The sequence below is a fragment of the Chrysochloris asiatica genome, unplaced genomic scaffold, assembly GCF_000296735.1.
Source record: "Chrysochloris asiatica unplaced genomic scaffold, ChrAsi1.0 scaffold00027, whole genome shotgun sequence".
Taxonomy (NCBI): domain Eukaryota; kingdom Metazoa; phylum Chordata; class Mammalia; order Afrosoricida; family Chrysochloridae; genus Chrysochloris; species Chrysochloris asiatica.
The window spans coordinates 13,640,038-13,651,281 of NW_006408545.1; the positions used below are offsets into that span (position 1 = coordinate 13,640,038).

Below are 11,244 nucleotides of genomic sequence, written 5' to 3' on the forward strand. Positions count from 1 at the left end.
ACCCAGAACCATCTGCACCATGAATTGGAGAATGTAGTTCCATAAGCACTTTCAACTAGTCTTGGGCAACCTCATGGATGAGTACAGCAACAAGGTCCAGCTTGTTGACTTAGATGAAGTGAGCTTATTTGCTCAAACATCTTTGACCATCTGTACCCCACCACAAACCTCATGTGTTTCCTGGCAACTAGTGCCAGCTACCTCCATGTGTGGCAGGTTGGTGAATAAACAATCACCAGAACTCTGACTCTATGCTCCTCTGAACCCCTTCAACTGGAATGAGGTGGATCTTCATCTTTTAGGTATTTCAAGCATTGTTACAACTTGTACTATCTGGGGCTGGAGACAGGGCAGGTACTGGGGTGAGTGAACCTTGTGTTTGGTCATGTAAGGACCCAAATGATTGCCTATGACAAAGTGATCTATGAGATTACAGTTAGCCAGGTTAGGGGTGGCAAGGACTCGTTTGCCTCTGTGGGTCAGATGTTTGAACACCACCATCATTTATGAAGACCAACAGTGTCATCCACTGCTACGTCTCTGCTGAAATATGCAAGGCCCTAACTACCTATACACCATGACCATGACTGGAATGGAGGTGGTGATCCTGGATGTTTGAGTTCCCTGCACACCTGTTACCAGGCTTTAAATAACCCTGAACATATGTTGATGGCATTGCTTGGGCCCCACATTCCTTCTGCCACATATGTACTGTAGTGGATGACCATCATGCTCTCATCTGAGACATCCAGCAAATGCGCCGGCGTATTGAGGACCCTGTACTGACCTACACAGCTGAGGGAGAGATCAGTAATGTGCAGTGGGAATTGACAAAATCTGACTGGGTTAGGACTGCAAGGTAAGTTTGAACTGCAATGGTATTTCTTCCACAGGAGAGTTTTCTAGCTCTGTATTATGATTGTCATTTGTTTATGCCACTTTGTCTTAGATCCTCATATTAACTGAGGCTGGCTATTATCTCCAAGACATTGTAGTGATGTTGAACTTGTATTTGATTGGAGATTGTGTATTGGTGTACTTTTCCTAGTAGTTTTTGTTGTTGTTGTTGTCAATATACCTGAGTTGTTTGGATTTTCCACTCTTCCTAATAGCTTGGCAACACTTAGGTGGTCACCAACTGTCTCACGGTGAGTGTGATAGAAGAATGCTGTGTGTACAGTTCTCTGTTCACTGTTTATACAAGTGAGATGAGGGCATATTGGGCTGGTGTTGCTCTTGACTACCCTCCAAGATTAATCAGGTCTTCTGGTCATAGTGAGGGTGGTATGCATGCGTCTAGGTAGTATGGACATATTTGCTGTTTCCTGACTGCAAAAAAAAAAAAAAAAAACTAACAAGAGAATATATGAATAAACAGCCCCCACAACAAGAAAAAAAATGTCAAAAAAATTGTTTTAAGAAAAACAGCAAAAGGTTAAGCAAACAATATCAAGCAAAATAAAATAATAAATTAAAAAGAAGTAAGAAGAGAAAAGAAAGAAAGAAAAACTAGAGAGGGGAAACAAGAAGTCTATTTCTATAAAGAATATACTATATTTCTTTGAGAATACATAAAGATATAGTGGGGGGAAAGAAATAAAAGAAAATGAAAGGAAGGGAAAAGGAAAGAGAAAAAGAAGAAAAGAAAAACCAGAAAAAATAAACGAACGAAACAACAAGGAAAAGGAAGCAAGAAAACTGTGAGGGAAGGAGGTGAGGGGTGCAGGGTACCTAAGCCAGCTGAAGGTGTGTCAGGGAGCAGGACATTCAGTGTGTCCATGTTGCTGGGGAGGCCGTGGGAAGTGTGGCAGCCTGTCATGTAGTGTTCTTGCCTGTCTAGAATGTGACCAGAGACAGGGCGCTTTGTTCTGTAAGAAATTCCTGACAGTCCACTGGACATCTAGGGCAGGATGCTTGATCCTGGAATGAGTTCCTATAGACCCGGGGTGGGGAACATTCTGCCTATGGGCTGTATAAGGACCACAAAATCTTTGGGTCTGGCCCTGCCAAAGCAACCACAGTTCCAGCCGTCACAGTAGAGGTGAGCTAATAAAATGCTTAACTAAATATAACAGGCTAATTTTTAAATTGATAATCTTGTATGGCTCGCGAATAATGGTATAGATTTTGGCAAAAGAAAAGTTTCCTCACCTCTGAAAGAAATTGGGGCGTGGTACCTGTTCCTGGAATGATTCCTGCCAAATGACAGGTCAGCTGAAGTTAGAGTGCTTGGTTCCAAAAGGAGTTTCTGCCAACCCAAGGGGAAGAGACAGTGAGGAAGCTCAATATCATCAGCCAAAACAAAGCCAGGGGCCAACTGTGGAACAAACTATCAATTGTTCATATGCAAGTTCAGGTTGAAGCTGAAGAAAATTAAAACAAGTTCATGAGAACTAAAATATGACCTTGACTATATGCACATCTCAAGAGTTTATTTGGTGCATTAGAAACCAATACCGACAATCAGATCTGTGTGATGACATCAATAAGATCATACAAGAAGGAAAGGAAAAGGTCCTTAAAAACACAGGAAAGAAAGAAAACACTGAAATGGATGTCAGAAGAGACTCTGAAACTTGCTCTTGAGCAAAGATTAGCGAAAGCAATGGAAGAAATGAGAAAGTAAAAAGTTAAACGGAAAATTTCAAAGGGGAGCTCAAAAGATCAAGTAAAATCATAATGAAATATTAAAAGACCTGGTGTTCAAAAGCCAAAAAGAAGAACATGCTCAGCATTTCTCGAACTAAAAGAACTGAAGGAAAAAATTCAAGATTTGATTAGCAATATTGAAGAATTCTATGGGCAACATGGAGTCCTGGTATGGTGCTGTAGAATAAACACTGGACCACAAGGTTGGTTTGAACCTCAAGGTTGGCAGTTTAAACTAACCAGCTGGTCCTTAGAAACCCTATGCAGGGTTGCTATGAGTCGGAATTGACTCAACAGCATGTTAACAAAAATGGGAAAAATACTAAATGATGCAGAAAGCATCAAAAGAAGATGAAAGCGATAAGCAGAGTCACTGTATCAAAAATAACTGGTTGATGTTCAATCATTTCAAGAAGTATCATATGATCAAAAATCAATGGTATTTTAGGAAGAAGTTGAAGCAGCGCTGAAGGCATTGCTGAAAAACAAAGCCCAGGAGTTGGTGGAATACAAATTGAAATATTGCAACAAACTGGAGGCCTTCACTTCTCTATATTAAAAAATGTATAACCCCAGAAATGGAGGCAGAGATGGGGACATGGAGAGAGGGAGCAGCTAAGGACTCTTGATTCATGGGAAGTGAGGGACTAAGAGATGGCAGCCAGAAGGCAGATTTGCAGAATGTGCCCTTTGGTGGTGTAAATTATTATATAAGCCTGAATGTTAAAAAACAAACAAACAAACACACACACACAAACAAAAACTAAAGTGAACACTGTTAACTGATAATATGCAGAGGGGATTACAATCATTGTAGTAAAACAATGTGTACGATTTGTTTATTGTAAAACTGATGATCTGCCCTGTAAACTTTTACTCAATCCACAACAAAAAGCCTTTAAAAGAAATTGTTTAAAGGTGTAACCAATTGGAAGAGATCCATATTTGTGCCCATTTCAAAGAAAGGTGACCGAATAGAGTGCAGAAATCATCATACAATATTATTAGTATCACTTTCAAGTAAAATTTTGCTGACGAGCACTCAAAAATGACAGCAATAGTACACTGACAGAGAGCTACCAGAAAGTCAAGCGAGATTCAGAAGAGGACTTGTAACTAGGGATATCATTGCTAATGTCAGATGGATCTTGGTTTAAAAAATGTTTATTTGTGCTTTCTAGACTATACAGAGGCTTTTGACTGTATATATGTTAACAAACTACATATAACATTGTGAATAATGTATATTCCAAAACACCTCTAATTGTGCTCATGAGGAACCTGTATACAAGCAAGGGAATTCTGAGTGGTTCATAAACTGGAAAAGTGTGTGTCAAGGTTATGTACTTGCATCATACTTATTCAGTCTGTATGCTGATCAAATAATCTGAGAAGCTGGATTATATGAAGAAGAATGTGGCATTAGGATATGATATGCAGATGACACTGTCTTGCTTGCTGAAAGCCAAAAGGACTTGAAATGCTTACCAATGAAGATCAAAGACCATAGCTTTCAATATGGATTATATTTCAATGTAAAGAAAACAAAAGTCTTCCCAACTGGACCAATAAATAACATCATGGTACATGGAGAAAAGATTGAAGTTGTCAAAGACTTCAATTTTCTTGAATGTACAATCAATGTTCATGGAGGCAACACTCAAGAAATCAAACGAAGTATTGCGTTAGGCAAATCTGCTGCAGAAGACCTCTTTAAAGTGTTCAATAGCAAAGATGTCAGCCTGAGGATTAAGTGTGCTTGAATCAAGCCCTGGTATTTTCAGTCACTTCATATGCATGCGAAAGTTGGACAATGAATATGGAAGACTGTAGAAGAATTAATACATTTGAATTATAGCGTTGGCAAAGAATATTGAAAATACCATGAACTGCCAGAAGAACGAACAAATCTGTCTTGGAAGAAGTATGGCTAGAATGTTCCTTAGAAGTGAGGAAGATGAGAATGTTGTCTCTTGTACCTTGGATATCAAGAGGAATTAATCTCTAGAGAAGAAATCATGTTTGGAAAAGTGGAGGGCTAGTGAAAAATGTGTTAAATCAGTGATAGCAACAATGAGTTCAAATACAACAACATTGGGACTGAGGATGTTAAAGGCCCCAGCCGTGTTTCATTCTGTTGTGCAGAGGGTTGCTGTGAGTCAGAACTGACTTGATGACACCTAACAGGGACAGGCTTGGTACAGGGTGACTGCCTGGTCACCAGCCACCTATGTGGGGGCTTGTGTGGTTTTGGACAATTGGAACTAATTGACTTCAAAGACGGCAGTTCAAAACCCGACACACGGTCACTATTAAATTGAAACTAACTAGATGGCACTTAACAACTACAGTGAAGCGCTGAATGAAATGCTGCTTCCAGAAGTTCAAAATGGCCACACTGATGCAGGTCAGCAGACTATTCGTCCATTCTCTCTGCCCCCTGTACTCACTACTTTTGTTGAGTTTCTTCCCTAGTCAGTATGCAATCCTTTGAACCTCAGAGTTCCAGGATTATCATCTGTATCTGCTTCCTTGGATCTCTCATGTCTTTGTTCTTGAGGATTTGGATAGCATGTCTGCCTACTCCACTATCTTGCTGAAAGTTGATGGTGGATATTTGTGTGTATGTATGTGTATGCGCGTGACAGCGATTAAGACAGTCTTGATACCCATAAAACAAATGAACAAATCTATATTGGAAAAAGTGCAACTGGGATGTGCTTGGAAGTAGGGATGAAAAGATTTCATCTCAGATACGTTAGACATGTTATGAGAAAGGACCAGTCCTTGGAGAAGGGCATCATACTTGGAAAAATAGAGGGTCAGTGAAAAACAGAAAGATCTTCAATTAGATGGATTGGCACAGTGGTCACAGTGAGGGGCTAAAGCATAGCAATGTTTATGAGGAAGGCATAGGACTGGGCAGTGTTTTGTTATGACTCAACAGCACCTAACAACATCTGTGAAAATAGAAATTATATACCTTTACAATATTATACAGAAACTTTCAGAAGAAGTATTTAAAATGCCATCATATTGAAATTCTACCTAAATGAAATTGGTTTATTTAAAAAATAATTGGGTAAAATATTTTCAGCATTGGCATGTTGTAGGTGTTCAAAAGCTGTAGAATGAATGAACAAACATACATCCCAACATAGCTGGCCTTAGATGAAATGCTGACAGTGTGCATGCTGTCTTCTGACCATGCATGCTGCTTTTCTCATCTGTTTTTTCCAGTAAACTTTCAATGAACCAGCAAATAAATAGAGTAATGTGTTAAGTAGAACTCTTTATTTGAAGGCACTTCATGAACAAATTGCCAAAAAGTAAGAAGTGCTCACACAGTAACCAAAGACTTTCTATTTTCCCCAGGTTCAATCGATTAGCTGGTTGACCTTTCTGATCCTCAGATTTTGTATCTGCAAAACACAAATGCTGACCTGGATTTGTGGTATTAAGTTCTACTTCTTGGATTTTTTGGAATGAGTGAAAATGGCTTAAGGGTTGCCTTACAGCCTCATAAATTAGAATTTTGGACTTCCCTCCCCTTAGATATCCAGATATTATCTCCTTGATATTATCTACTGTGATATGGATACAACAAATAACATTTTGTTTAAAGCAAGACTTTGATAGCTAAGAAACATGTGATAATTATTTATTCATTTTAATCATTGAATTTTCCAGCCATTAAATATGATATATAAAATATATGAATTTTTTTCATTGCCACTTTAAGATTTTATTAGGAATCCACTTTCATCACTTATGTTAGAAGGGCAGCTATTATCCCCACTTTGCAGGTGAGGAACCAGTGGTTCAGATACATTGCGGGACCTGTGCTGGCCACACAGTAATTAACAGAATCTAGAATCTAGACCTCTCTCCCAGTATTTGCTTCACTATAGCATTTTTTCTGCTCTTGTCTCAGATTCAGTCAGACAGCTGTTTTTCTCTGCTGTAATCTGTACTTATTCATTTAACTGTATAATTAGGTTAGCATTTTTATGCTCAATCTGCATAAAAAACTATGTTATTAAAAGACTACGAAAGAATGAGTTTACGCCAAATGGATGTTTTCACCTCAGTGAGTGTAATTAGTAGATTCTCAATCCCAAATAAAATTTCCTTCCCCTATAAAAAGCATAGCTGAGTGATTCCCATAGAACGCTAAATGCTTGTAACCCATCTACAAGATAATCTTTAAATTACCTACAATTAAATTGTTAATATTTCCTCTAAAAAATTGTGGTTAATAAGAGCCAGTTGTATTTGTTCCCCAAACTGGTCCTGCTGATGTTTTTGATAGTATTACAACGTAAATTTTTGTATTATAGAAATCTTTGGAAAGAGTTTTTTGTGTTCATGTATGTATGAAATGTCAAATGCTTTGAGGAGATATAGTGACAATGAATCACTTTAAAATGCAATAAATTAGGTGCAGGCAAAAAGAAAACATTAAAAAAAAGAAGAAAAATACACATGTAGGAGCATTTTCCTCCAAAGTAGTGTTGATTTGCTCACCTTAACTAAAAAATACTAAGAAAGTCTATTATATTTCCCATTATTTGATTTAATGATACAATGAACTTTAATCCAGGATCAATATAAGATCCTTGAAGGATTTATAAGTGGCATTTAAGAAATGAATCAACTGTTCGAATGCTTTAAAATCTTCAAAATAACCTACTCAAAGTTAGATACTAATGCCTAATTACATCGTTTAGAGATCAAAACATCACATTCAGAAAGTATTTATTGTCATCTAACTCCTGTCATCATCACCCTGAATGCAAATCTCATCTGATCTTGAAGGTTAAGTAGGATCGGGCCTATTTGGATGGGAAACCATCTGGAAATACCAGGTGCCTCTTTGCACCTGGGCACGGTCACCGGACCTTACTCTTGGAGTCCCGATGTGGTGCTGTGGGTTAATATGCTGGACTGCAAGGTCAGTTGGAACTGCAGGGTTGGCGATTCAAACTCACCGGCTCCTCCTCAAAGACTCTATACAGGGTAGCTATGAGTTGGAATCGACTTGATAGCAATTAACAATAACAACAACTGTCTTAACTCAAATGAGCAAATAGATAAGCCAGCTCAACTGAAGAAACTAGGAATCAACGTAGTAATCTTGCAATGAAGAAAATTGACATCAGTCCAGAAAAAAAAAATTTTGTCAATCCAGAGTATAATGGTAACACTTTATACCTTTGAAGTATATATGTTAAGCCTATGGTTTAAAACTATGTGGTATTAATGTTGACCTTTCATTATTTTCAGTGAAAGATGCCTATATTCCTGAGAATTGAAACTTTAAAAGTAGCCTTTTCCTCAATGCACAGAAGCAGAATTGAATAATGTTCTTCTGAGAAGCATTTAAAATAGTGTGGTCAAAGTATCCTAGGAGCACAAATGAGAAATTTCAACTCTTCCTGGAGTGTCAGTAGTAATTTTACAGAAGAGATATTTAATCTAAGTCTAAAAGAAGGAATTTACAAGATGGGAGGAGGAAAAGCGTAAAAAGAGTGATGTGAAAGACCTGTTTGAAGGAGATCAGAAGCCTCATAGTGAAGGCATGAAGAAGGCAGTGCAGAGAACTATAAAGATAAGACCAGGAATTAGAGGGGATGGGAAGAGGGTGACTTTAAGAAAGGTATGCCCATTGCTTCCTCTAGTCCACCTTTGAGTGGTTTTCCTGTTTTGAATTGGTATATGAATTTGCTATCGCTTAACTAATAAGAAAAAAGCATACTTAATTGAATGAAACAAACCTTAAAAGTTATCTGTTGAGAAATGAAAGTAAAAGAACACACCTATCATTTCTTTATTGTTTACTCAGCACCAGGCATGGTACTAGGCATTTGTGGACTCGTGAAATCATTATATGTTGGTGCTGTTGATTTCTTCATTTTAAAGATTAGCTGTTGTTGTTGTTTAGTGCCATGGAATCAGTTAAACTTATAGAGGTCCTTATTAGGGTTTTTGAAACTGTAAATCTTTGTGGGAATGACTTTCTCCCACAGAGCAGCTGGTGGGCTCAAACCGCCAACTTTGTGACTTGCAGTCCAATGCTTATCCTACAAAGTCACTGCATCCACCCCTCCAAAGATAAGTCTTGTTGTTGTTGTTGTTGTTGTTAAGTGCCGTCGAGTCGGTTCCGACCCATAGCGACCCTGTACAGGGTTTCCGAGGGTGTAAATCTTTACGGGAGTAGAAAGCCTCATCTTTCTCCCGCGGAGCAGCTGGTAGTTTCGAACCGCTGACCTTAAGGTTCGCAGCCCGATTCGTAACCACTACGCTACCAGAGCTCCTTGTTGTTAAGTGCTGTCAAATCAGTTCCGCCTCACAGAGACCTCGTATAGGGTTTCTGAGGAACAGGTGGTGAGTTTGAACCGCTGACTTTGCGGTTCAAACCAATCTTAAAGTCCAGTGCATTAACCTACAGTGTTAAGTGAATCTTAAAGATGCTAAGTGACTTGCTCTAAAATCCCCTGACATCTTAGTGGCAGAACAGGCATGTTACCTCAGACTGTCTAACTTTGGGGTTCACACTAATATGTGGCCAACTCACTAGGCTGCCTCCCATAGGTCTTCATGGTACAAAGTCCAGAGCTGCAGCACTCTAAGGGTTGTCCTTGACTGTAAGCAGAATTTTCTGGGAGGGATCAGTTGAGATTGAGAAGTGGGATGGCACAGACCCACATCAACTGGGGCCCAAGCTGTGGCTTAGGAGTCCTACAGAGGGGTCAGTTGTTGAAAACAAGTTGATCCAGACCTTTCCAGAGCCCGCACTCTAAACAGAGATATTGTGTGGATATCTGACTGACTGAGAAACACTGACCAAATTGGATTCAATGATAGCCTGGGTACATTGACCATTCCAGCTACACTAATGACCCAGGTACATGGATGACTCAGTTGCATGTATTGCCCTTGTCTCCTTTCTACTTTGAATACACCACATTTTGTGGACCCAACACAAACACACAGGTCATATCAAGTTTGTCATCTTGACTAGAAACATCAGCTTCAAGCACAACGACTGTTATAGAATATCCTAGGAGTGTTTAGAAATTGTTATAGAAACACCATCCGACCCCACCCTTCCCCCACTCTTGCCCTCCTCACTTTGCTTTGTCTGCAAGAGATGTTCAGGCTGAGATCACTCACAGCCCAGAGAGCCATCTTTCTCTTATCCACCCATCCATTCATCTTCATATGTATAAACACTAGTGTACATTTCCCAAGACTATGCTCAGTAGGTTCCATCTGTGATTGCTTGGTTTTTCCCTGAGATCTGACATAATCCATGCCTCTTAATTTGTAAATGCAGTCACACTTGTGACAGGATTGTAATAATCGTATATATGAATTATATCTGCTTCTGAGCATTTATTTACTTATTCTTTTAACAACTGCTGTCAGAATTGCTATAGAGAATAATATTAACCACATGGCATATGTTCAACATAATCCAGTGCATAAAAGGATGTACAAAGATTGTGTATATTTTGAATTTGTCATAGGAACAAACGCTCAATGAAACTTACATATATCTTTCAGCTTTGGGTTTCGTCACAAGCACACTATATATTTCTTTGTCATGAGTTCTATCATGGGACTTGTTAATTGTATATCTTAGAAAATAGAAATTTCTAATTGTATTATAAATACTTGTTGTTAAGTGCCATTAAGAGTCCTTTCTGAATCACAGCAGCCCTGTATAGGGTTTCCAAAGAACAGCTGAAGAGTCTGAACTGCCGATTTTACAGTTCAAACCAACCTTGTGGTCCAGTGCTTATCCTACAGAGCCATTACAATCATATTTTGTTGCTAAGTGTTTGGAGTCAGCTCCATTTCATATCGACCCTATGTAGGTTTTCTGAAGAGCAGTTGGTGGGTTTGAACTACCAACCTTGTGAGTAGCAGCTTAGTGCTTATTCTACAATGTCACACCAGGACTACATAATTATATTAATAGCTATTACATTTTGCTGTAATAAATGGCACAAATGTGGGAAACTATCAGTGATTTTTCATTAAGGGAGTAACTCTGATTCATCTTTCTGGTTTATATAAAAAAAATAACTAAAATCTACACAAACTGTTATAATATTCTTTTTGTTTAATTTCCCATCAAATTATTGTAAACTTTAGGATGCTAGATCACATTATCTTAAATGTTTTTAATTATTTTTCCAAAGGAGGAAAATAGATGTGTTGAAAATTCTTAATTATGATGTCTTAAAACATAAAATGTTTACTGGTCATGATGCTCTTATGCAAACTAGCATATAAATTCAGTTCCTGGCAGAATGGTAATGCATTTACATCAATCCTCAGGAACTGTTGTGGTAAAAGAGTTATAAGTGTCTTTAGTTTGCCATACATGGGATAATTACTCTCTTGATTTCACATTTCATCATTGGGCCATAGAAAATTAAATGAGTGCATGGTCCAGATGTCTCAAAGAAATCCTATTGCTAGTGTGAAAAATAAGATTCCCTAAAGCCTCTATTTCAAATTAGAAAAGTACCAGGCTATTATTACGAAAAGACCGAGAGACATTTCCATAAGGGTTGTAGATAG

General features: G+C 38.3%; 1 pseudogene; it reads left to right on the forward strand.

The window, feature by feature from the left end:
• The first annotated feature begins 247 nt into the window (after positions 1–247).
• LOC102837404 lies at positions 248–10,953 on the forward strand (annotated as a pseudogene).
• The last annotated feature ends 291 nt before the right edge of the window (positions 10,954–11,244 follow it).